Source organism: Scardinius erythrophthalmus (genome assembly GCF_964197995.2).
Source record: "Scardinius erythrophthalmus genome assembly, chromosome: 14".
NCBI classification, from domain to species: domain Eukaryota; kingdom Metazoa; phylum Chordata; class Actinopteri; order Cypriniformes; family Leuciscidae; genus Scardinius; species Scardinius erythrophthalmus.
Window position 1 is genome coordinate 31,747,890 of NC_138234.1, and position 23,258 is coordinate 31,771,147.

General features: G+C 34.4%; 1 protein-coding gene across 6 annotated transcripts in view; it reads right to left on the bottom strand.

The window, feature by feature from the left end:
• pcbp4 (poly(rC) binding protein 4) overlaps positions 1-10,571 on the bottom strand; it is an 85,371-nt gene extending 74,800 nt beyond the window's left edge. For 3 of the 6 annotated variants that reach the window (XM_081385356.1, XM_081385355.1, XM_081385360.1), the window contains exon 1: positions 9,851-9,946. The gene's annotated coding sequence lies outside the window, so the exon portion shown is untranslated. Of the gene's footprint in view, positions 1-9,850; positions 9,953-10,124 lie in introns of those variants that run through there. The other 3 variants (XM_081385358.1, XM_081385357.1, XM_081385359.1) reach the window with 3 other exon arrangements.
• Positions 10,572-23,258: the final 12,687 nt, after the last annotated feature.

Genomic DNA, 23,258 nt, shown 5'->3' on the forward strand with positions numbered 1-23,258 from the left:
CAACGTCTTTCTCTTCCTCTGTTCCTCTGCCATATCAGTTTGACCTCATTCACGATGCCAACCCACCCAGCTTGTGAGAGAAAAAACTTTTTTCAAAACCACCTAGGCTTCTCTACATGAGACATGAGAAAGGTGACAATTTCCCAGGATTGGTTGCATTCACAGGACACGATCATCTAGATTCCCTGTCGACTATACCGATGGAGGTCGACAGGGATTACACAAACAAATTCACCTCATCTAAACTCAGGAGATGCGGTACAGCTCAAGTCTCGGAAATGAGCAGATGATGGGCTTTAAATAATAAAGCAGTTGAGTGCTTCTGCGATCTTCTTTACGACCAAGCGAACCATTCAGGCGTTTGTTCAAGCCAAGGCATTGCTTGACATAATTGTGCACCCATGCTTGAGCGGGAGAAGCCGAATAATGCATGGTGTGGGGGGTGACTCATTTAAAATAAAAGGCAGGCTGGAAGTTTTCTTTCTCTTGATGGGACATACTATTTGACCTAGATCTTACTAAAAAATTGCGCATTAGATGTGAATTAGTGGAGCATGCTCTTGTACGACTCGATTACGCGGAAGCGCTTCTTCCATGGCTGCTCGACTGCGGTGTAATTCGACCTGTCATTCACATTTGCATTGGACAATCGAACAAGAGGTCTGCATATTATATTGAGTAGACTGCCCAAAAATGAATGTCACTTTATTCACATTCATGTCATTCCAAACCAATAGGCGTCTATTTGTTCCTGTCAGCACAAGGGCAGAATTTAGAAAAAATATGTGGCATTTTCCATACAAAAACAGCTCATTGTGACCATGTTCCTCAATGATAGAAGTATTTTCAATGTTGGCAAAACTATCCATTTAAAAAATAGAGTCTTATGTGTTTGTCAGCAATACCATGCCTTCATTTGATACTACATAATGGCCTAATATGTGATTACCAGTGATGCAAAAAAATATATTTGCATAATATAATAATGGATTAAATATATATTAATGTTAATTATATTATATATGTGTTATAAATATCTTATTATAATATGTTTAGATTAATTAACAATATTAATAAATACATTAATAATAAATTAATACAATTTTTATTTATTATAATATCGATTATTATTATAGTATATTACTGACTGCTGTTGGTTAACAGATTGACAACAATTATTTGTGAACAAAAGAAAAAAAAAATGCTACAGTAATGAATCATAGCAGTACGGAAAAGTATATTAATAACCAGTTCCCCTGTGTCATCAGACAGCTGTGAGTTTCATCTAAAACTGAAATGCAGAACTGTAAAGATTTCACCTTATAAAATTCTAAAAATACTTCTTTATAAATATTTTGTATTTCAAATGTAATGTCCTAATCAAATTTTTTATTATAAAATAAATTAGTGCTGTCAAATCGATTAATCGCATCTAACATAAAAGTACGTAAATATATAATACTGTATGTGTACATATATGTATATATATGTATATATACGTATATATGTGTGTGTGTGTGTGTGTGTGTGTGTGTGTGTGTGTGTGTGTGTGTGTGTGTGTGTGTGTGTGTGTGTGTGTGTGTGTGTGTGTGTGTGTGTGTGTGTGTGTGTTACGTGTGTTACACGTACAGTATTATATATGTACGTACTTTTATTTTAGATACGATTAATCGCGATTAATCGATTTGACAGCACTAAAATATTTATATAATAAATGTTATGGTCCTGAAAAATAATCTAGTCCTAGTTATTTTAGAGACAATGTTGATGAAATGTTGCAAAGATTATTATTTTTTTCTCTTTGGAATAAGATGCTCGAAAATAAATCACAACGACTGCAGGAGCACATTAATAAATAAGGTCAATTTTGAATTGACGTCGTCCACCAACATCCTGCTATTACAGGCAAGACCTTCCGCTATATGCTCATGTTTGCAAGACACAATTTTCACTTAGCCCGAATGCCAAAAAGCGTTCGTTCTCCTATCCTATTTCCACAGTCAGTTATTAGCCTGTAACCTTTCAGTCTAATGGAGGATTTCAACTCTTCCCTATGTGGTTAGCCGTCCCTCTGAGGATACAGAGTGCTTTCAAATGAACACTCTTTTTTCCACCCCTCTTTCCCACTATCAAGACTCCCAACGAGTGGCGGAAACTCCAGAGGTCCCTCCCCTCCTCTTAAGTACTACTTTAGAAAATAGCATTGTACTAGAGCTTTCCTCTTAATGTAAAGGCAACATGTCATGGCAAGGCGCCCACAACGCTCAGGTACACGCGTGCCTTTCCGGAAAGGACATCATTTGAGCCTGTAGGAGGTGGATAGTGCGTCTCATAAATATCGCTTGGGGGGGATCTCTCTGCGGAGCGGTGACGGATCCGTGTTTGGTTTTCTGGGACGGATAGTCAAGCACACCATGGCAGTTTTCCTGTGGCTGATTAAAATGGAAGGTGGCAGCCATTCTGTTTGGGGAAAACAGGTGTTTGATACACATGTCAGATTGATTATATCCCAAAAATCACCATGGAAAAAATCGTTAGGCGTCAGGAAATCCTCCTGGTCTGAAATTAATTACTTAAGCTTTATATGAGTATCCTAGTGAGCTTTTACTTAGATTTCTCTCAAGCCTACATTTAAATTGATGCCAGTGTCAAACTAACAATTCAACTAAATTATTTATTTTACACTCTTATTAAGGCATTTAATTGACTATAAAATAAGTACATTTTAACTTGTATAATAAATAGGCATGCACAATATCAGTTTAGGCTGATATTAAAAATTTTGGCGTATGTGCACATGTGCTTTTACATTTAGATTTACTGTAAAAACACTAATATGCAACGTTATATTCATTACACTTAAATATAATTAATAATAATTACAATATAATACATTTAAATGTAATCTTTAGCAAATCTTAAAATTTAATATTTTTTTCATAATGTACACATTGCCTAAATTAACTTTAAAAAAACTTATTTTAACTAATTAGAGACAAATTAGTATGGAATATCAGTATTTAACAGTTATCGTTCATACAGTAATATGAAAACTAGATGAGTAAAGTTTGTAAACGAACTTTGATGCAAATGATCAGCTTATCGGTTTTGGCTAGAATTTTAATACAGGTGCATCCCTCATATAAAATAATAACTATGTTTCACTATGGAAAGCAAAAGGAGATGTTTAGTAGAATGTTCAGGCTGCTCTTATCCATTAATAGTGGCCATGTCTGACAAACTCCAAAAGTGTTTTTTAGCATTATTTATATACTATTATAGTACAATATATAATATACTATTAACTTTTATTTTTGTATTATCAGTTTTCATTTAAATTTTAATTAAAATGTGTTTTTTTTTTCAATTCAAAGTAAAAAAAAAAGGTTTTCATTTAATATTAATACATAGTTTCAGCATTATTTTCACAAACCGATTCTTAATAGTTTTAATTTTAGTTTACAATAACAACACTACTGCAAAATAGGAATAGACCAAACTTTCAGTCATTATTATTTGAATTAACTACGAATGAATTAAGTTTGATATCAACGACACCAAATGGCATTGGGTTTGAATATGCAGGAGTACAAATAAACCTTATGTGACATTCTGTGGCCACTGCTCTGATTATATGGAAAAGAGCAGCATTAACATCCTGCTAAACATCTTCTTTTGTGCTCCACGGAATAACGAAAGTCATTTGGGAAACAACACGAGGGCGAGCGAATGTTCATTTGTGGCTGAACCATTCCTTTAATTTATTTTTCTCTTGACTTGCACTAGCTTGCAGCAGAGACAAGAAGCCGTTAATTAATTGAAGGACATCGTTAGTTGGAGAGATTCAGGGGAAAAATATCTCGCACTAATTAACATGTGTCTGTGTTTCAATTAACAATGACCTCAATCTCTCAGAAAGCAGGAAAATAAGGGGAAGCTTGTTCTGAGGAGTGGGCTGTGTTTTTACCATTCTGCCTGCTAGAACACGTGAAACAAATGTATTCTCTCACTATGAAAGAAGTGTTCTGTTGGAAATTATTCAGAAGAGGCCTGTATAAACTGACTGAACAATTACACAATCCTCACTAACTCTAACAGTCGTTATCAACGGCAGTAAACCACAAATATCAAATAGCTCTGCGTTCTTTTATCAAAACGACAACGTTCCTTCACTTTTCGCGAACAGGTCAAACGCGTCGCCGTTTTCTGAAAGTCATTTTCAGCTTTTTGATTGCAACCTTGCCAGCTGGCTTTGATACCGATGGGAATTGGAGAGATACGTCTTGTACGTCTTGATCTAAAAATTCTCAGAGCTCTAAATTGCAACACCTCACTTCCAAAGAAATATATCAAAGACGCTCTGAAAAAGTTGGAAGCACAACATTGACAGTGGGCGAGAAAGGGGGGGGTGGTGTTGTGACATTGATGGGAGAAAACTTCGACTGAAGCATACGAGTGTCAAACTACATGCACAACGGAGAACCTTTTAAGTTTAGATACAGTCTCTAGACAAAAGCAACAACCTTGACAATGTACGTTGACAAAAGAGTGAGATATGGTATGGGTTTGAAATTAATGTCCATTATTTTCATTATTGTCAACCCTTTTTTTCCTGAAACCATTCCAGCTAACAGGGAACAGTGAACTTTAGCTACCGTTCTCTCAAAGTTCTTCAAGTAACGTTAATAGAAAGTTCGTTCAAAGTTATGTGGTCTTTAATAATGTTCGCAAAACATTATTTGAACCATTAATTGATTAATCACGATTAATCGGATCTAACATAAATGTTTGTAAATATATATTTTTACAGTGTATATATATATATATATATATATATATATATATATATATATATACACACACACATACACACTGTATATACATACAGTGCATAATTTATATTTACAAACTTTTATATTAGATACGATTAATCGCGATTAATCGATTTGACAGCACTAAATGTTATACATTGCTCTTGGAACGTTTTTTTTTTTTTTTTGAAATGTTTTAATTGACCTTGTTCTCTAAAAATTTTTTAAATGTTACTAACGTTCTGACAACATTCAAAGGTAACGTTCTCATAATGTTTGCAAAATTATAACTGGACTATAAGGGACTGTTCCCTTAACATTCGTCTAACCAAGAAAAAGATATTCAAAACAAAACAAACTGGAGGTTTTGAACATTTGGGGAACATTCAGAAATAACATTTTCACTATAAATGGCAACCTTAGCAAAATATTCTTAGAATATATTTGTGTAAGCTGGGATCTTTAGTTGTACAAAAGGAATTGGAAGTCTAACAGGCTTAAAATGACACCACACAGGAAAAAATGGTGTAGGATTTACTTTTAAACCATTTTCATTTAGAAATTGTTAGTAAATTTAACAAATAGAGGCAAGTACAATGACTGAAAAAGTATTTTCTAACTCTAATAATATATAAAACATGCTCCAACAATCTTCAACTTAAAAAAAAATAAATAAATCACAGTGCATGTGCACACAGCAAGATTTAAAACATCAAATAAACCTTTGTATTGTCAAAAATAGATATCAATGGACCAACAAGATGAAAAACAGTATGACAAATCCTGTCTGTCAAAAAGAAAATTCATAGCATTACCTATAAATGTACCAGACAGGACCAATATACTCATGTAAGTTGACAAATTTAGCTGGAGGAAGTGCTATAGTGTGGTGGAACATTGTATCAGATTCAGCTCTAAACACACTGTGACAGCAAGTTTCGTCTCTTTCCGCGTGAGTCAAAAGATCGAATTTGTTTACCTCATACGATAGACATTAAGCCATTATTACACTATCAATCTGTCAATAAACTGTTTTTTCTTTACTTAAAGAGATAGTTCACTCAAAATTAAGTTCTGTCATCCTCATTTCGTTCCAAACCTGTATACTGTTTTATTTTTTTTCTGTGAAACACAAAAGGAGAAGGTTTGAAGAATGTTCATGCAGCTCTTTTCTATATTTTCCATAGTGACTGTCATGAATGAATGAATGACTGAATGAATTAACTTACTATGGTTAAACCGATAGATAGATAGATAAATAAATAAATAAATAAATAAATATGTATGCACTAAAATTTTGACTGATACTGATCATGAAGTCTGAAGTCAATCATTCTTTGTATGTCATGGCCGATAATCGATAGATGGCTGATATTAAACTTATTTTCTCTAAAAATATATTGCATACTGTAAATAAGACATATAAATAAACATATAAATAGAATTATTATTTGAATACTACGACAAATAAGTGCTCAAATGATTGATGTTTTAAACTAGGAGGAAATAGGCCGAAATACAATAAAATATCAAATATTGACCAACATATAGGCAATATAGGCTGAAAGAAATACATTAAACTGATAACTGATATTGATGTATTTTTGGTTCTTTGGTTAAGGTTTGGTCAAAAATCCCTTTTCTTTTTCAAATGACTTATTATTACTTAAAGTAACTACAATAAAGTCATTTATTTTATAGTCAGCTATGACTAAATTAAATGATTCAACAAAGGAGTGACGCAAAAGAGAAGTAAAGTGTTTGGTTTGGTAAAATTGTTAATTTAGAGAAATAGTCATCGATTTGAAAATCAGAGAGAAATAAAAGATCTTTTGGCTACTCTAATAAAAACTTCAAGTAACAATTTCCTCCATGATGATTTTTGGGATATTAATCAATATTTTTGGGAGCTTTGAAAAGACGTGATCACTAGATCACAGATAAGAGCTGCAAAATGTCTATTTTCATGTTCCACGGATGAAAGAAAGTCATACGGGTTTTGTAACAACACAAGGGTGAGCAAATAATGGCAAAACTCTGCGCCTTCAACTTAAAGTCCCAGTCGTAATAGTTTTAACAGTCAGAAGTCACATTGCAGGGCAAGAGCCAGGTTTGTTGACGCCAATGTACTTGCACTAGCAGTCGATATCTTCTCAAAATCTATTTTTTAAACAGAGAATCCCCGTATGATCAACTGCCCGAGGATCTCGTGACGAGCCACGCGCTGAACCATCTCAAACTCACTGGAAACAAATAAACAGTAGAAACATGGGAGAATTTGCATAAATCACATGCATGTCACGCTGATAAACTTAGCGTCCTCACGCAGAGCCTGTGCTCTTATCTTAAATGCTGGATTCCTCACAGACGCCTGCAGTGTTTTTAGGGGGTTGGGGAAGCGGGGTTGTTTTGTGGGGCTAAAAATAGTGTCGTAGATCAGAATGTTGAGGAGAATAAGGCCTCGTGCAGATTAAACTGCAGTTAATCGCCTGTCTGCCATGCCAAATTGAAGCGGGACCGTAATGCCATTGTGCGTTAGATGCCTCGTACATTGTGAACTTCAATGAGGAGGTCTCAGAAATCTGTTTTTTTTTTTTTTTTTTTAGAAGGATGTTTACACTTCACCCTCCTTTTTTTCTCCTTCTTAAGTCATTCATCACTTTTTTGCCTCCTCTCATTTCCTCAACCAGAGAAGCAATTTGTTTTCCTATAAACTCGCTTTGAGGGAATATCAGTTTGAGGGGTATTGAGTTGACAAGGGACTTAATCAAAGAGCCAAAACTAATGTGCTTTGGTGCAGATTTGTCAAAAATTTAATGGCAACAATTACGTCACCACCACTTATTTTGTAATAGACATTTCAAGGTTCGTACACTCTTAAAAAAATTGGGGTTTTCGCAGCGATGCCATAGAAGAACCATTTCTTGGTTCCCCAATGAACCTTTCAGTCAACAGTTCTTAAAATAACCATGTTTTTTCTAATGTGAAGAACATTGTAATAATCTAAAGAACCTTTTTCCACTACAAAGAACCTTTTGTGCAATTGAAAGGTTCCATGGATGTTAAAGGTTCTTCATGGAACCATCAATGCCAATAGACAGACAGACAGACAGACAGACAGACAGACAGATAGATAGATAGATAGACAGACAGACAGACAGACAGACAGACAGACAGATAGAGGGTAATGTTCTTCATAAGGACAGAGCTACGAACATGTCTCAGTACACCCTATTGAAATCCAAAGTTAACTTCAAAGCTAGTTTGTACAGAGAGGCAAAAGAACGGCAACAAAGATCTCTATTCAGAGATTCAGAGAACAGGAATTAGCTGCTCACATGCCAAACAGTTTAGAAGCAAAAATGCCATGAACACAATGAGGTTTTTTATTCTACATAAGTTCAGCTGGTGCAGTTAAGCTTTTACTTAATTTCTAGGTGATGGAGAACAATTAAAATAACTAATCAACTATATTATTCTACAAGTGCCTTAATATTTAGAAATACATTATATAATGTGGATGGACAGACAGATAGAAGGAACAATACAAAGAATGATGGATGGATGGATGGATGGATGGATGGATGGATGGATGGATGGATGGATGGATGGATGGATGGATGGATGGATGGATGGATGGATGGATGGATGGATGGATGGATGGATGGATGGATGGATGGGATAGATAGATAGATAGATAGATAGATAGATAGATAGATAGATAGATAGATAGATAGATAGATAGATACAAATAGATAGATACAAACAGACAGATTGATAGATAGATTTATTCAAACAGACAGATTGATAGATAGATTTATTCAAACAGACAGTGAACAAAAACTCAATTCTGATTTTGACAATGACGGCACAAAAACAAATTTGAATCCAAACAAAGATTCAATCTAGGCCTGTTGGAAAACAGCAGCATTTTGTGAACCAAACATACAATATATTCTCTACACGGTTTCAATTACTTAGCAATAATGCTAAGTCATTCAATCACTCGAGCTGATATGTTTATGATAGTATAAGTTCTTACAGTACACTATAACCGTGAATGACAGAAGAATAAAGACTGTATTATGTACACACAAAATGAATTAAATCAGTTGTATTCATCTTTAGATTGAGGGGGAAAACAAAAAGGTTTGACTCTGTATGCAAATTTGTTGCAAGTCTAAATTGCTGCATTTCCTGGAGCACAACCAGTCAATACACTCCTAGATAAGTTCAATTACAAAGATGCTCAGTCATTCAGTCACTGACCCAAGCTAATTAGTATTTGCACTAATTGCGAGGGTTTGGCTCCTGGTCAACCTAATCAATTACAGCATCTAAAATCAAATCAGATGTCCAGAAGGAGTGATCACCCAGACCCTGGCATCCGGACACCATTAGCTAGTATCTCCAACACTTCATCCATACCACACACGTTTATAAAGGCTCCAGTAGAACCAAAGCCTGGTGCCACATATGAAGATACAAAGAACTTTTTAATCAGAACCAATATGATGATCTAAACAAGTCCAAAACCAAAACGTTGCTTGATACCAACCAATACAGAACCTTTATAAATAATGAAGAACCTTTATGTTAAGCGTAGAGGAGATTTGAATTAGCTCTTCTTAACCAGATTAACTAACCTAATCTAAATTCACAAGTCAACTTGGGTCCTCTAATCTTCTACACAAATATATCCTACCAGACGCAATATATCGCTCGCTATACTTTTGAATGTTATGTTCAGAAAGCTGCGAGTTAAAATTATTCCATAGAACGTTCATAAAGCTGTAAACTTCACCATTCCAGTCGGTTAGTTGTTCAACTTGTATTACTAGTGCTGCTGAAACAAACGCGCTCCGCTTTTATTGCCATAACAACAGCAGCGGTTTCCTACGGGATAACAGCGCGAGTCCGAACCATCTCTCACTTCTGTCCGGATCAGATTTACATCGGGATGCATTTACCGAGAGCTATACAGACACCATATGGATACATAAAAAGATGTCTGACATAGGCTAATGATTCCGTCTTACCTGGTAATAATGAAGTTGAATGCGCTGGGAACACGACGCGAATTCAGATGATAACACTATATATTCCCCGCTGATGTCCACATTGTCAGTGCCAGGCGCTTACTGTATGAGAGAAAACCCCGATGTCAGAGAGAGAGAGAGAGAGAGAGAGAGAGAGAGAGAGAGAGAGAGGGGAGGGCTAAATGAGATAGGACCATCCTATCCAATTACAAAAAGACAAATGAGGGTTAAAAGGAACAACAATGCACAACCATATGCCGAGGGCAAAACTCACTGCGTACTGTTATTTCATAAGAAATTTGGAAAAAAAATAGTATCTTCTCGAAATAGTACCATGATATGACTATCATTCGCGCAAGTGCTCAAGTTAGGCTATTATGAAGTCATCTGACAGTGCCTGACTGAAAAAATATTCTATTACATAGCGCCTGACTGGAAAATATTTGATTCGACAGCGCCTGACTGGAAAATCTTTCATTCCGCAGAGACTGACTGAAAAATATTCGATTCCGCAGAGCCTGACTGAAAAATATTCGATTCCGCAGAGCCTGACTGAAAAATATTCGATTCCGCAGAGCCTGACTGAAAAATATTCGAATCCACAGAGCCTGACTGAAAAATTGTTCGATTCGACAACGCCTGACTGGAAAACTGACTGAAAAATATTCGGTTCCACAGCGCCTGACTGGAAAACTGGCTGAAAAATATTCGGTTCCACAGCGCCTGACTGGAAAACTGACTGAAAAATATTCGATTCCGCAGAGCCTGACTGGGAAATATTCGATTCAACAGCGCCTGACTAGAAAATATTCTGTAACACAGTGCCTGACTGGAAAATATTCCACTCGACTGCGCCTGACTGGAAAATATTCGGTTCCACATTGCCTGGCTATAAAATATTCCATTCCACAGCGCCTGACTGGAAAATTTTCGATTCAACAGGACTTGACTGAAAAATACTCAATTGGATTCTTCATGAGGATTCAATTTAATTCGACATGGTTGAAACAAAATTTGACAGTATTCTCTGTAAACAAAACATTCGCTTTAATTCCCAAAAAAATACATACGAATTCTATAAGACAGCAACTGATAAAAAATAAATAAATTTATTTAATTATTTTTGTATTCTGATTCTGCACAAGCATTTGATTTGACAGTCAACAGATGAAGAAAAAAAAATCAAAGGTCCTGCATCATAAATTTGGAAATATCACAAAAGAAGAACAAACACAGAAAAAAGTATTTCTTTTTGTGGTCAGTTGCATTTATAGATGCATTTAGTTTATAAACCAGACATGACCTCAAAATAGTGTTTCAAGTGCACTGAAAAATATTGAATCTTCAGGGTGCTTATTTGAATGTATATTAACCACTATTTTATAATGTAATTAAGCATTATACAGTGCTGCTATATAGATATATGATTATCATTTAATTTAATTAAGGACATAAGATGGTTAACTTTAGCTTTATGGTGAAACTATCCAAATGAAAGTCTCATCTCATTTTGTGATCAAGTTGACTTTACAGCTCATTTGCTTGCAGAATAGTCCTGATTTTACAGGCATTATAAAATCCATTTGCACAATGAAATCCATTCAGCTCCCGTGGACAGACTCGTCAGTCTTCAGCTGCTTACCATCCAGACTAAAGACGCTGCATTATGCATTATATTGATCAACAATAAATAGATGAATGAATAAATTCATGATAAACAGGGCAAACTGGCATGTCCTAAGAAATACTGCCATCTAGTGACAATACGTCGTCTGTATATCAACACTGAAATGTATTATTAGTATTATTACCATGAACTGCACAGGCACTGTAGGCTATGGTAAATTAATTTTCAAAGGATTTAATTAAACTTAATCTTAGTCTTTGGTGTAGTGCAAATAAATTGACCAGGTCAAACAACGATTTACTGAAGATAAATCGAGTGAGACTTTTTGTCAATTATTTTATTCTATTAAATGCAAATTACTTCTTATATTCAAGTCCTAACTCAAAACACATTAATAGCAAATTAAATCAATTAGATGTACTTGTAATTTTGAACTTGCTTTGGTTATGTCACGTAACAACTCTCTGGTGATTCTGGACAGACAGTCTCTCGCCATCTTATGGTGTTACTGGCAGTCTTTCTCCATCTCTGGATGTTTTCATTAATTTTCCTGCTGTAAAAATGATATAAAGTCAGCGGGAGCCTGAAGCTGCCTTTCTCAATATTCGTTGTCCTTGTAACGAGCAGCGGAGGGCCACTCTGGGTCACAGAAATCTTTCATTTCAGCCAGAGAGAGATGATTTGAACATTAGACGTGGCTTCCTGTTGATTACTAATGATCCCTGAAGTCTGCTGCCATATTCGTTATGCTAGGTTCCAAAGAGATGCCAAGTGAATATTTATAGGGCTGTCCAAGCGATTACAATTTTTAATCTATAGAGCTGTACGATTTTTGATAAATTGATAATCACGATTATTATTTTTTTTTTATATATATATATGATCACGAATCTCACACGATTCTGAACAGACGACTAAACAAAATAACAATTTACTGAAGCTTCTGAAAAAAATGTAATTGCTGCAGTCTATTTAAAATGTTCAATTAATTTGAATTGAATATATATACATATATTTTAATTGTATTGAAAGAATGATTCAATGACTCACTCATAAATTCTAAACTTGTGTCATTACTGGATAAATCAGCATTTTTGAACTAATCTCTTGAATGAATGATTGAGGGTACATTTACACGACAACGATATGCTTAAAACGGAGAAGTTTTTCCTTTGAGTTTTCCTGCGTACAGACGACACCATTGTCAAAACGATCCCCATTCACACGGATCTGCGAAAAACGACTAAAAACGCTGTATTCTGCTCCAGGCCATTAGATGGCGATGAAACACTATAGATTGAACACGTAATACGCATGTGCATGACGTCATCGTTTTCAGAGATTCACGCTTTTGTTGTTTTAAAAAATTTGCACTTTGAAACCTGTTTTCAAAAGTTTGCTTTTTCAGGCCCCCAAAACGCCGTTGTCGTGTAAACGAATGGCCAAAACGCATAAAAAGTTGATGACATACAAAGACATACATTTTTAAGTCATTTGTCGCCACCTACTGGTGTAACGATGTAATTGATACAATCGTTATTTGAAGCACCAAGTTACTTTCAAAAGGATTTAGTAGAAATCAGTCTTATCCGAGCTATATACTTTTATCACGGTATACTTCTATGATAATTTGAATATCTGTAACAGAATCAACGATAGTGTGGTTGAAATATTTGAATGTTACAGTATGATTTTGTCAAAGTTTTAATAGACACAGTCATTAATGAATTTTAATCGCACATCAAATTCAGCTGAGAAAATTTACACAACACAGTTTTCAACTAAAAACGGAAAACTTTTTATGCGTTTTTGCCGTTCATTTACACGACAACGGCGTTTTCGGGGCCTGAAAACGCAAACTTTTGAAAACGGTCCTGTTATCGTCTCCATGTAAACTACAAAAACTTAAATTTGTGAAAACGGTGATGTCATGCGCATGCATATTACGTAGGCGCGTAGTGTTTCTTTACAAAGTAACATCGCCATCTACTGGCCTGGCATGAATAATACAGTGATTTTAGTCATTTTCATGGATCTGTGTGAACGGGGATCTTTTTGATAACTTTGTCGCACGATAAACGCAAAGGAAAATCATTTTAGTACATCATTGTTGTGTAAACGTTCAGAAGCTGCATCTAAATTGGTATTTAGATATATTTACAGAGCATTCATTGCAGCTCAGAGGTGGCATGAATGCATTTACACTGCAATTACAGCTGCATAAAAATACCATGAGATTAATAAATGGGTATTAAAGGGAGAGTTCACCCTAAAATTAAAATTATGTCATCATATTCTCACCCTCATGTTGTTTCAAACCTGTATAGTATAGTGTCTTAGTATTTTTTTGTTCATACAATGGAAGTCAATGGTAACCAAAACAGTTTGGTTACCAACATTCATCAAAAATCTATTGGCTACATCACACAGTTATTGCCCTGCATCATTAAATGCGTTAAAAATAAGTTTACCTTTTTTAAATATTTTATTTATTTCCGTACCCTGTATGTAATCTGTTACTGTGGCACACAGTACACTTGTTTATTATGTGTGTTACGTTAAGTATGAAAATCTAATCTGTGGCTTTGGCTTGTCGTTCCATGGTTCTTTGAATTAATTACAACAGTGTAATTATCCGTGTATATTTAACTGGGCTGAAACTGATACACTAGTATTTGAGTTCATGTAGAATGAAGGCAGTGGTAAATGTGGTCATGTGACAGTGAGAAATGGGCACAGGTGATCTGGTATCATATGTCACCTATTTCCATTGTCGTAGAGCTGTTTAGTCAATAGTTAGAGACACAAAGGCAGCATGTAAAGCGTCACTTTACATAAACTTTACATTAACTATAATGTTCGCACTGCTCTTTTTCATTTTTTAACTACTGTAGACCAGGGTAGTTCATTCCCTAATGAATGACTCTTATTAGCCAGTTCTTTTAAGTGAATAAAAAACAAGCAGCACGATCATTGTGTAAGCTTTTAAGCTGATTCTTTTTTTGTGTGTGAATCAAAAGCATGACCAATGTAGTCCTTACAGACAAGCAGCTTATATGAGTTACTCTAGTGATTACAAATCATAAAGTGCAGCAAGTGGAGTACAATTCCTGTAGCGACTTTAGTGAATGAAACACAGCCAGTGTAGTCTAACCAATTCCCAATGACTCTAATGAGTCGGTTCTTTTTATTGAATCAGAAACATACAGTGTGATCAGTGAAGGCGGATTCCCGAACGAAAGACTTGGGAACCGGTTCATTTTAGTGAATCCAAAACATATGCACTGTCTGCGTCCGAATATAGGCCTACTTCCATGCCTAATAGTAAGTAATAAGTTTCAAACCAAATGCATTACGTACTATATCCTAGTATAAAAATTCAGACGCAATGGTGCGATCCGTGAAGCTCGACTCAGGAACGAACGACTCTTAGGAACCGGTTCTTTTTTTAGTGAATCAAAAACATATTACGATCCATTTTGTCAGTAGAATTTTATAAAAACGAAATGAATGAATGAATGGAATAATTAATTAAATGTTAACACGTTTGTTTAGTTAACAATTGTTTATTATTTTTATTTGTAGCCTATCATTTTTGGGTGATTTTTAATTGTTTTGTCTCAATTATTAGATTGTTTTTATTACTTTTATGGTGCCTTTTATACTTGTTCGACCATGGTCACTATATCATGGAAGCTTGTTTCCGCCATTGAATAAAAAATAAAAATGTAATTGTGACTTTTTATCTAAAAATTCTGACTTCTTTTCCACAGAATCGCTTGATATAAACTTTTCTGAGTTATAAAGTCATAAATGCGTGAAACTCGCAATTCTGACATTTCTCTCGCAATTCTGTTTTTTTTTTTTTTTTTTTTTTTTTTACCTTTTCCCTCGCAATTGCAAAATTCTGACTTTTCTCAGAATTTCGAGATTTTTTTTATTTATTTATTTATTTTTTATTCTGTGGCGGAAACAAGCTTCCACACTGGCTATATGATTTCATATAAAAGCAGTATCAACATTCTGCAAAATTTCACCTTATTTCTTTACAAATTAAAGAGGTTTGGAATGACATGATGGTGAGTAAACGATGACAGAAGGTTTCTCTAAACCCTTTGTGTCTGGAGGCAACAGTTTTTAGTGAAAGGGAAGACTGAGGTTGAGGTCAGTAGATTTGCCTATGTTTCCTTTTATATGCCAGTATGCCATGTTCTTTTTGACAAGAACTTCAAGTGACAAGAGCATTTGTATCTGGTAAACAACTATAAATGGTTTTGACAGCTTTTCTTGAGTGATTTATGGTACCTGCCTTCAGTCACCTGTATTTACTTCTCATCGCGTCAATGCCGAAATATCAATGCTTCTACGATCATAATCCCAAAACGGAGATGGTGTTTACTTTTAAAAGTCTATGATATTTCAGATCTGGGTAATTAAGTATCTTGAGCGAATCAAATGGTGTCAGAATTGACAGACAGGACAACTGGGGTCCCGAGTGCGAACAGCAATGGTAAATACCGGAGATTTCGCGGGATTTCAGATCGAGTGTAAACGGCGGGAAGCGTGTCGAGGTGTGAACGGGTTCCAGACAGTCATAAGTGCAACATGACAGGCATGCGGTGGTCTAAAGGTATTCCAGTGTCCCAGATATAGTCATGATGACAATAGGGATTGTAATTGAATTCTCTTTCGGTGATAACGCAAGTGACAATGCTTTAGCCTATAGTCCGACTCTGTTCCACAGTATTCGGTTCATTTTTGTGAAGCTCTTTCCTGAACTTCTGTTCTTCAAATTCAAATGTTGATCCCTTTTAAAGACTCTTCAGAACAGAAGCCTCGATGTGGAAGCATACCTCCCTCTAGTGGTTAGCCTATAGCAATGCAGCGTTTCTGTTTGCACATCCAATAAAAGGCTACATTATTCCAGTAGGCTAACGTTAATAGAACGTCCGTTTAGTAATGTGGTCTTTAATACCGTTATTAGCCTAAAACATTAGCACAAAAGTGTTATTTACACGTCATTCATGGGACGTTTTTCTGAAACATTTTAGTTGGATGTTAGTCTAATGTTTTTTAAAAGCTACTTTCCCCCCACATGATTCGGAGAACATTAAAAATGATCATATAGGCTAATGCTTAGAAAATAATGAAATAGAGAAAACATTCCCCTAATGTTTTCTCTAACGTTCACATAACCAAGAAAAAAGTTTTTTTTAAAAACATTTAAAAAACTGAATGCTTTGAAAGTTCTGAAAATAATGTTTTTAAAATGGGAAAGTTAGCAAAGCCCTCTTAGAATATATTTTTGTTAATTTTATATAAATATTAGTGCTGCAAACTGATTAATCAAGATTAATCGCAACAAAGTTATGTATATATTTGTGCATATATATATATATATAATTGTTTTGACTATTGATTTTTTCTATCCCACTGGAAAGGGTTTTTTTTTTTTTTTTTAAGAAAAAAAAAAAAAAAAACAATTTCAATAAATCTTTTAAATGTATCCCTAATTCTAAGTCTCACTATTCTAAACAATTTTGCTCTTCCAATAAATGTGACCTGGTGAGTGTTTATATATTTTTAGGAAAAATAAGACTAATATTAGCCTAAATCATATTGGTCATACAGATATTGGCCAAAATGTTCAGAATTGCATTGAAATGTCTTCTCCACTCGTATTAACATGTTATTGTTGTGATCTCACTGAAGCGTGAACATCAGCTTGTTGATGCCTCAGAAATGTTGATTTGAAAGTGATGCTCTCACACCTCTCATACCCAAATCACATCATCCCTCAAAACAGCGAAGGTCAGACTGTAAATTAAATCCAATCCCCATGTTCATCGTTCTGACCTCATTGAGGCCTGTTACATAACACCAGTTTTTCCATCAGAGATGATCTTCATTATCACGCAAGCAGGTGTTGATTATCTCCTGTAAAACGAGTCTTAACAGTCCTTACAGTGAAGGGGCATCTGCCACGCAGTGACATTACAGGACTGTAGAGCTGGCATATGTTCTCATCTGTCGTGTGGCGCTACCTTCTGCTGAGAACACATACTAACTGAAACGTCAACATTTCTGTAGTTTGGTCTGATGTAAAGGAATGTTTCGGGTAGTAAGTGGGACTTTCTGTCAGTTGCCAAAGACTTATGGATTGTTCACCCAAACATGGAAATTTTGTCATTACTTTACTCACCCTCAAGTTGTTCCAAACCTTTCTTTCTTCTGCTGAACACAAAAGAAGATATTTTGAAGAATATGGGTAACCAAAAAGTTTATGGAGCCCATTGACTTCAATTGTATGGAGAAAAAAAAATACTCTGACAGTCAATGGTCAACTGTTTGGTTACCCATATTCTTCAGCAGAAGAAAGAAATAAGGATATATGCTCACAAATGGATAAAATACGCTTTAATTTCAACTGGAGAAACAAACAAATGTTCTTAATTTGACTATTTTCAACCAAATTAAAAAAATGTATTGGCTTAAAAACATTTGACAACCCAGATAGCAACATGTGGATTCAACACTATGTTGCTGTCTGGAAAAGTGGGAATTTATTTTCCTAAAACGATTTAGTTGGACTTTCACTAAATGTTACTATTTAAATGTTTAAATATTACACCTAGTTTCAAAAGCTTTGGAGAACATTCCAAAGTAACATTCAGTGTTTGCATAATTATCAAATGGAAAGCTCTCTTTACGTTCACATAATCAAGAAAGAATGTTTTCAAATAACTGTACACTTTCAACGTTCGGAGAACAATAATAAAAAAAAAAAAGTTTTCATAATGTAATGGACATGTTAAAAAACTTTCTTATAACATATATTTATTTAGGGTTTCTTGTGAATAATTGTCTCATAAGGTTACCATGATATCCCTGTCATTTTTTTTCTTTTTTTAGCGTATTGGAAAACTTCATAATCAAGCAATTCTAATGCTACTAGTCTCATTTTAGTTAACCAAGCTATTCTATTTGTTTTATATGTGGCTGTAATCTCTACAAAACATGTTCTTAACATGTTCTTAACCAGTAAAGTTAACATATTCAACTACCTTTTAATTAAGACAAAATGTGTTTTACTTAACCGTAACCACTGCAAAACAAACAAACAAACAAACAAACAAACAAACAAACAAACAAACAAACAAACAAACAAACAAACAAACATTTTCTTAACCAGTAAACATATCTAACTACCTTTTAATCAAGATAAAATGTGTTTTACTTAACCGTAACCACTGCAAAACAAACAAACAAAGAAACAAACAAACAATCATTTCCTTAACCAGTAAACATATCCAACTACCTTTTAACCAATACAAAATGTGTTTTACTTAACCGTAACCACTGCAAAACAAACAAACAAACAAACAAACAAATAAACAAACAAACAAACAAACAAACAAACAAACACACTTTCTTAACCAGTAAACATGTCTAACTACCTTATAATCAAGACAAAATTAGTTTTACTTAGCCGTTACCACTGCAAAACAAACAAACAAACAAACAAACAACATTTTCTTAACCAGTAAACATATCTACCTTTTAATCAAGACAAAATGTGTTTTACTTAACCGTGACCACTGCAAAACAAACAAACAAACAAACAAACAAACATTTTCTTAACCAGTAAACATATCCGACTACCTTTTAACCAATACAAAATGTGTTTTACTTAACCGTAACCACTGCAAAACAAACAAACAAACAAACAAACAAACAAACAAACAAACAAACAAACATTTTCTTAACCAGTAAACATATCTAACTACCTTTTAATCAAGACAAAATGTGTTTTTCTTAACCGTAACCACTGCAAAACAAACAAACAAACAAACAAACAAACAAACTTTCTTAACCAGTAAACATGTCTAACTACCTTATAATCAAGACAAAATGTGTTTTACTTAACCGTAACCACTGCAAAACAAACAAACAAACAAACAAACCAACAAACAAACAAACAAACTTTCTTAACCAGTAAACATGTCTAACTACCTTATAATCAAGACAAAATGTGTTTTACTTAACCGTAACCACTGCAAAACAAACAAACAAACAAACAAACAAACAAACAAACAAACAAACAAACAAACATTTTCTCAACCAGTAAACATATCCAACTACCTTTTAACCAATACAAAATGTGTTTTACTTAACCGTAACCACTGCAAAACAAACAAAATAAACAAACAAACAAACAAACAAACATTTTCTTAACCAGTAAACATATCTAACTACCTTTTAATCAAGACAAAATGTGTTTTACTTAACCGTAACCACTGCAAAACAAACAAACAAACAAACAAACAAACAAACAAACAAACTTTCTTAACCAGTAAACATGTCTAACTACCTTATAATCAAGACAAAATTAGTTTTACTTAGCCGTTACCACTGCAAAATAAACAAACAAACAAACAAACAACCAAACAAACAAACAAACAAACATTTTCTCAACCAGTAAACATATCTAACTACCTTTTAATCAAGACAAAATGTGTTTTACTTAACCGTAACCACTGCAAAACAAACAAACAAACAAACAAACAAACAAACAAACAAACAAACAAACAAACATTTTCTTAGCCAGTAAACATGTCTAACTACCTTATAATCAAGACAAAATTTGTTTTACTTAGCCGTTACTACTGCAAAACAAACAAACAAACAAACAAACAAACATTTTCTTAACCAGTGAACATATCTAACTACCTTTAATCAAGAAAAAAATAGTTTTCACTTAGCCGTAACCACTGCAAAACAAACAAACAAACAAACAAACAAACAAACAAACAAACAAACAAACATTTTCTTAACCAGTAAACATATCCAACTACCTTTTAACCAAGACAAAATAGCTACTTGAAACACCATCACATAAGAGTCAAAACAATTTAGAAACACAAAATTGATACACACCCAGAGTATTTTCCTCCGTCATTGAAAATAGTTCTTTAGAAACAAAGCCAAAACAAGTAACGCAGCAGTGTTTTCCATTCTTGAAAGAATCAGGATGAATAATGTTTGAATGAAATGAATCAAGCACTCGCTTCCAAAACTTGCTCAGTGGTATTTATTTTTAGTCGATCAGACAACTTTTGAGGCGCTTTCTTCAGTTTGGTGAATTTACAGTGGGCTGTACATAGGGAAGCAGATCTGTGATAGCTTCTAAAAGAAATAGGAAGACAAAAGCAAAGAAAGTGACCAAAAAGAGACAGGACCAAATAAGAAAAAAGAGGACAGTAAATATCTATTAAATCGCTGGAGGTAGTGGAGAGCTTTGGGAGCTTGAAGTAAATATTTACCATGTTTGCTCCAAAGTGGCAAGGTTGTAAAAAAATGCTGTAGAGTTTGCACGTGCAATATTGTTTATACAACATTTATAAAGTCAAGAAATTAATTAACGAGTAATTTAGACACATGGATTTGTCTATTTTAGCTTCAAACTAAACCAAAACAGAATCACCTGTTGCCTCACTACAGGTATTTCCTTCCTAAAAACAAACAAAAAAAACCCTTATCATTTCATTTAATTTCATTCATTTTTTATTTATTTGGATGGGACAGTGCATATTGATGAATTACAATATAAATTGACGTAAATACGCCGGATTTAGCACAGTGCTAATTTCCATCCGTAATCCCATGGATTTTTTTCTTGATTAAGCATTAATCCAGCAACTTTTATTGAGGTTTATGCTTAACACAATCAAATCTGTTTGACAAATGAGTAAAACGTAAATATAAGATAAAAAGTCATGTTTTGCAGTGTAGGTGTCTGAGTTAAGCATCATACTGTATGTGCTCATATGAAGTTAAATGCTTGTTTAACGTGAAGCATATTATTGTGTGTGTGTGTGTGTGTGTGTGTGTGTGTGTGTGTGTGTGTGTGTGTGTGTGTGTGTGTGTGTGTGTGTGTGTGTGTGTGTGTGTGTGTGTGTGTGTGTGTGTGGTTCTTAATAGCAGTTTTTCATTAAACAGCTGTTATATCTTCAGGTCCACCTTGTTGCTTAGGTGTCTATTTGAGATACCGATAATGAGAGTGACCTTTGCTTCAGATGCATTATTATTCAGTGTAATTGCAATTTGTGTCAAGTTGCTATTAATTAGAGGTCTCAAAGTTAAAATAATCTAGCATCCAGCTCTAAATAAATGATTTGGAGTTAGTGTGTTCATTAGGGGTCCATACACAGCGAAGCACACATATACAGTCTATGTGAATCATAGGCCTATAACACTAAAACTGTATGGGCTAGGGTTGAAATGCTTCTGCCCTGAATCTTCTGGTCACATGGTTTGGATTTTCACCTATTTTCTAATAATGTTCAGGGCAGAAGCAATTTGAAATGTGAGTAGAATTTAATCCATTTGCTAGAAATAATAACACAGCAGCACAGTGGTGTTACAACTGATTCAGCTGCTTAAGAAAGTGAGATCTAATTTAAGACGTGAGCAAGTGAGACACTGCTGGAGGTTTTTGAAATGTGGATGGGATTCCTCTGTAATTGCTCTGGAGTCTGTGGACAGATGGAGTATCTGAAGAAAGATATGTTTGCTAAGAGTGACAAAAGACTGTAAAGGAAAGGGTGTGTGGAAAGCCCTTATATGGAGACGGTTTGGGCGTGTTTTATACGAATCTAACTTTGAATGTGTGTCGCTCATTTAGAATACCCCAAATTCATTTAAGTTGCTGTGCAATATAAATTCACCCTATATATTTTGTTATTGATCAGTGTTGGTTCCTGGAGATCCAAATACACCTGAACCAGCTCTTCGGGCGTGAAAAAGTCAGGTGTGTTGGGTTGAATCTGAACACTGCAGGTTGATCTCCAGAAACAGGATTGGGCACCCCTATTATAGACCTTTGAGTACGTTTACACAACAACGATGTACTAAAAACTGAAAAGTTTTACCTTCGCGTTTTTCACGTACAGACGACAGCACTGTCAAAACGATCCCTGTGCACACGTATCCGTGAAAACAACTAAAAACGTGGTATTATTCATACCAGGCCAGTAGATGGCGATGTCACTTTGTAAATAAACACTACGCTCCTATAGACTGAACACGTAATACGCATGCGGGGAAATTTACGTTTTTGTAGTTTACACTGAGACAAAATATCAGTATTTTTTTTAAAAAACTTGCACTTTGAAACCCGTTTTGAAAAGTTTGAGTTTTCAGGCCCCCAAAACGACATTGTCGTGTCAAATAAACGACCAAAATACAAAAAAAAAAACAGGTTTTCTGTTTAAGTTGAAAACGGTGTCTTGTAAACGATTAAATCATGTTTGTTTTGCTTTTTTCCCTCGTGATGTTTAATCAAATTTTAATTACTCGATCTTCAGATCAAATGCATGTAAATAGCATGTAATGCCTAAAAAAACATCTTCTACCTTTTCTTAATGCATAATCAATTTTATATAATATTTGCTCAAACATTTATGCCTTTACTGTTTTTCAAATTATGGTTCTTACTTGTGCACTTGTGATTTAAGGAGATTTTTTTCAGAAGTTCTTCTCTATGTGTATAAATACAAATAATCCACGTATCAGTGAATGACGCATTGTTTAAAATTGAACAAACATGCAAGAATTCTTTCTTTCTTTCTTTCTTTCTTTCTTTCTTTCTTTCTTTCTTTCTTTCTTTCTTTCTTTCTTTCTTTCTTTCTTTCTTTCTTTCTTTCTTTCTTTCTTTGCTTCATTCCTTCCTTTCCTTGCTTGCTACCTTCTTTGCTTCTATCCTTCCTTTATTCAATGCTT